The sequence below is a fragment of the Anoplophora glabripennis genome, unplaced genomic scaffold (assembly GCF_000390285.2).
Source record: "Anoplophora glabripennis isolate ALB-LARVAE unplaced genomic scaffold, Agla_2.0 scaffold1769, whole genome shotgun sequence".
In the NCBI taxonomy this organism is placed as follows: domain Eukaryota; kingdom Metazoa; phylum Arthropoda; class Insecta; order Coleoptera; family Cerambycidae; genus Anoplophora; species Anoplophora glabripennis.
In genome coordinates, this window is record NW_019417880.1 from 3,935 (window position 1) to 9,264 (window position 5,330).

General features: G+C 28.7%; 1 protein-coding gene across 2 annotated transcripts in view; it reads left to right on the forward strand.

Annotated features, from left to right (window-relative positions):
* Positions 1–1,711: 1,711 nt before the first annotated feature.
* LOC108915538 (probable cytochrome P450 6a13) overlaps positions 1,712–5,330 on the forward strand; it is a 20,244-nt gene continuing 16,625 nt past the window's right edge. Inside the window, exon 1 of one of the 2 annotated variants that reach the window (XR_002763259.1) lies at positions 1,712–1,762. The gene's annotated coding sequence lies outside the window, so the exon portion shown is untranslated. Of the gene's footprint in view, positions 1,763–4,504; positions 4,549–5,330 lie in introns of those variants that run through there. The other variant, XM_023456562.1, reaches the window with a different exon arrangement.

Sequence of the window (5,330 nt, forward strand, 5' to 3'; positions counted from 1 at the left end):
ATAAATCACGAGACACTTAAAAATGTGTCACACTACCGCGCTGTGAGTACAAATATTTATAATTTTTCAGTTTTTTAAAATTGAAGTGTCTCGTGATTTATTTCTATTCTTTTGTTCATCAAATTCAATAAAAAAAATTATTAGTTCGTTAATATTTATTTTTAGAGGTCGCTCGAAAACATAGATACACTACTTTGAAAGTTAAAATAATTATGAGTGACCTTTAGAAATTAAAATATCAATTTGAAATTTTCAGAATAGATTTTTTTCAACCTAGAAAATGATAAAATAACGAGAAAAAAAATTAAAAATTTTTTTTACGATTTTGGAAATTTTAAAAAATCTTGAGCGACCTCTAAAATACTTTTTTTTGAGTTGTTTTTTGTGAGGAGGCTCTTAAAACATGATAAACTAACATATTTTCACAAGTCACGAAAAAAAAAATTTTTTGGGCCACCTTAATGTAGATACTTGAAAATTTTTTCACATACAATTAAAAATAAAAAAAGAGTGTTAACTTTAAAAATTTACTGTGACTGTCCTAATCAACCAATTTCAATTTTTCAAAAACCATTTGAAAGGTTAAGCGGTGTTTTGTATGCGAATTTTTTTTTTAATATCTTATCTTAAAAAAAACTTTATCTTGGATCTGTTTGTAAGACTATTGAACATTTCATGCCACAAAATAATACTTAAGTACATTTAAGTAAATTATCTCCAATTTTTTTTTGTATAGGTGCATTGTGATAACAAATAATTATCTCTATAGGGTGACAGGACATAGCCTGCCTCGTTATGGAAACAATAGTCTTTTGTAACTACTCAGATATTTGGAATTAATAAAACAATAAAACATTGCAGTTATCAAAAAGAATTTCAAAATATAGCAAGTACTATTTTAAAGACAAGCTTGGTAGTTTTACAATTTATTTTTGGCTTGGACTATGTCAATGTTATTTAGAGAACTAAAGGAGGATCTTCTAGCACAACTTCACTATTTTAGCAATAACTTCAAAACGAACAAGGATATCGACTTCCGGTTTGTGAATTTGTTTTCCTTAATAAATGGTCTATCAAGTCATGTGAAAAAACCTATATAGTTGCACTTAATTTTTTAGTAAACGGAGACAATTTCAAAATTTTTCTGATTAACGTCGCCTACCGTTGTGCAAGAAAATAATATTTTTATTCCCATTTCATAAAAATAAATTTTATTAATAGTTCTATAAAATGAGCCGCCGCTTCTTGAAATCGATTGAGGCATTTAGAAGTTATGACAACTTAAAAATTTCAAGATGGCGTCCTTTATACTAGAATTGCTGTTGTAATAACAAAAAAAAGTTTAAACAAAACTTGTGAAGGGTTTAACAGTGTATCTAAAAAGTGTATTTTCAACTTAGGTTATATAAGCGAAATTTGGAAAAAAACGACATTTTTCTGTAACACTGTAGCAGTTGCGCCCTCTAGCGGTGAAGTTACAAACTTGAAAATATTTTAAATCGATTTCTCTTGACCGTATTTGTCAATAGATTTTTTACCTTATAATCGTAATACGTCTAATTTCCTATATATAGTCGCTCCGCAACGTTAATGGATCACCCTGTATAGCTGGCTTATTAATAGGATATAATATTTTAAGGCGTATCTATGTGATAAGAATAGTTGAAACTATCGAATAAACCTTACAGAAAATATTAAGTATTTAGACTGGGTTTGGTGAAAGTTAGTTGTGCAAAAAATTTTCTCCTGTAAAAGCTAGAACGTAAGTTTTCGTTTTGAAAAAAGCAAGTGTTTGTATATTTGTCACTTAACTAAAAGTGTACTTAATATCGTAGTTTTTTTTTGGTGAAACATACTATAGCTCAACCATCTTCATCTTGTCTACGAGTTGCAGACGAGTGGATGTAAATTGCTCATAAATACAGGCTGTTTTATAATGACGGACTATTAGAATATTTCAGGGACCCGGTGAAAACATTTTTACCGTCGCAAGCTTTTCGGAAATTCCTTCTATCTTTCTTTGTTCTGGAAACTTTCACTTGCTTTTCGGAAAACACAAAGGACATAAGATGCACTACGTTGCACATCAAAATTACCTGAAGAAAATTGTACTAAGTAGGTATCCTATATTTAAGGTTACATTTTGAAATCCTAAAACCGACAAAACTTTTAAAATTAAAACGGAACACCCTGTATTTTTGCACCATATTATAGAAAACCAATTTCTCTCTTCACCGATACAGGCATTGTAGGTTTTACAGTTTCGATTTTCTCAGATATTTGCAGTTTTCTTCCATTGTCAAGAATATTACATTAAAAACATAGTCAAATATGTGCCTTGAAAGACAAATATCGGTATTGTCGCTCCTTTTGAGCATTTCATTTCCAGTGGTATGAATAAAAATGTTGAGCTGTATGTTGTATACATGGATTTTTCAAAAATAAGCTTCAGGGTTGTGATGTGTACCCTTGGAATCATATCAGGACGTTAGAGGTTTCANCTTGATTCTGAAAATTTCAAATCGATATTTTAATTTCTAAAGGTCACTCATAATTATTTTAACTTTAAAAGTAGTGTACCTAAAATGTTTTCGAACGACCTCTAAAAATAAATATCAACGAATTAATATTTTTTTTTATTGAATTTGATGAACAAAAGAATATAAATAAATCACGAGACACTTAAAAATGTGTCACACTACCGCATTGTGAGTACAAATATTTATAATTTTTCAATTTTTTAAAATTGAAGTGTGATTTATTTCTATTCTTTTGTTAATCAAATTTAATAAAAAAAATTATTAGTTCGTTGATATTTATTTTTAGAAGTCGCTCGAAAACAGATACACTACTTTGAAAGTTAAAATAATTATGAGTGACCTTTAGAAATTAAAATATCAATTTGAAATTTTCAGAATAGATTTTTTTCAGCCTAGAAAATGATAAAAAAACAAGAAAAAAAATTAAAAACTTTTTTTACGATTTTGGAAATTTTAAAAAATCTTGAGCGACCTCTAAAATACTTTTTTTTGAGTTGTTTTTTTTGTGAGGGGGCTCTTAAAACATGATAAACTAACATATTTTCACAAGTCACGAAAAAAAATTTTTTTTTTGGGCCACCTTAATGTAGATACTTGAAAAATTTTTCACATAGAAAAGACCGCTCAACCTTTTAAATAGTTTTTCAAAAATTCGAATCGGTTGTTTACGACGGCCACAGTAAATTTTTAAAGTTAACTCTTTATTTTTAAACAATTAAAAATAAAAAAAGAGTGTTAACTTTAAAAATTTACTGTGACTGACCTAATCAACCAATTTCAATTTTTCAAAAACCATTTGAAAGGCTAAGCGGTGTTTTGTATGCGAATTTTTTTTTTAATATCTTATCTTGAAAAAAACTTTATCTTGGATCTGTTTGTAAGACTATTGAACATTTCATGCCACAAAATAATACTTAAGTACATTTAAGTAAATTATCTCCAATTTTTTTTTTGTTTAAGTGCATTGTGATAAATAATTATCTCTACAGGGTGACAGGACATAGCCTGCCTCGTTATGGAAACAATAGTCTTTTGTAACTACTCAGATATTTGGAATTAATAAAAAATAAAACATTGCAGTTATCAAAACAATTTCAAAATCAAAATCATCAATCATCAAAATATGGCAAGTACTTTTTTAAAGACAAGCTTGGTAGTTTTACAATTTATTTTTGGCTTGGACTATGTCAATGTTATTTAGAGAACTAAATAAAGGTGGATCTTCTAGCACAACTTCACTATTTTAGCAATAACTTGAAAACGAACAAGGATATCGACTTCCGGTTTGTGTATTTGTTTTCCTTAATAAATGGTCTATCAACCTATATAGTTGCACTTATTTTTTTAGTAAACGGAGACAATTTCAAAACTTTTCTGATTAACGTCGCCTACCGTTGCGCAGGAAAATAATATTTTTATTCCCATATCATAAAAATAAATTTTATTAATAGTTCTTTAAAATGAGCCGTCGCTTCTTGAAATCGACTAAGGCATTTAGAAGTTATGACAAATCAAACATTTCAAGATTTCGTCCTTTATACTGGAATTGCTGTTGTAATAACAAAAAAAAAGTGCAAACAAAACTTGTGAAGGGTTTAACAGTGTATTTAAAAAGTGTATTTTCAACTTAGGTTATATAAGCGAAATTTCGAAAAAACGACAAGTTTCTGTAACACGATAGCAGTGCGCCCTCTAGCGGTGAAGTTACATACTTGAAAATATTTTAAATCGATTTCTCTTGGCCGTATTTGTCAATAGATTTTTACCTTATAATCGTAACACGTCTAATTTCCTATATACAGTCGCTCCGCAACGTTAATGGATCACCCTGTATAGTTTGCTTATTAATAGAATATAATAATTTATTACAAGATTTAAGGCGTATCTATGTGATAAGAAGACTTTACATATAGTTGAAACTATCGAATAAACCTTACAGAAAATATTATTTAGACTGGGTTTGGTGAATGTGAGTCGTGCAAAAATTTGCTCCTGTAAAAGCTAGAACGTAAGTTTTCGTTTTGAAAAAGCAATTGTTTGTATATTTGTTATCTTTAATTAAAAGCGAACTTAATATCGTAGTTATTTCTTCAAAATAACTGGTAAATTCCTTCAAAAGAATTCGCTGTTTTTTTTTGATTTGCGAATTCTTTAGCCTGATTTTGGTGAGCAAAAAATTGTCCGCTTTTTGTTTCGTATTTAGATAGGCCACAAGAAGTTGCTAGATAACTGTCTTGTGACTTGTAGTTGAAGAGTANACTTTAATTACATATTTTTCAAATTCATAACTTGATTAAAAGTTAAGTTCCTGTTTTAAGAGATTCATAATTACCATAATTCGAGCTAAAATTTAAGCGCAACACAATCTTCGTACTACAAAATCGATACATTTTATTTTATTTATTTAAAAACTGGAAAACAATTATCTTGAAATTTACTAAATGTTTAACAATAATAGCTGTTTACATGTTTTCCGTAGGACAAGTCTGCCGCGTGCGCATATATGGATTTTTCTTTTTATTCTGTTGCCACATTTCTCGGAATGTACAAATTAAAAATATATTCAACTATACAGGGTGTTCCACTTTTCCTGGACAGACACCAACTTTGGTTTTTTAAATGGAAACACACATTTTTTATATTTTTTTCGGATTCTACATAAAAAATAAAGGGTACTTTGTGTAGAATAGTTCTATTCAAATATTCACAGTTTTTGAGATATCTCGCTTGAAAGGTTTTTCTAGTCGATATTGGTTGCTTACATTTTCTGATACTGACAGGTTATACTAA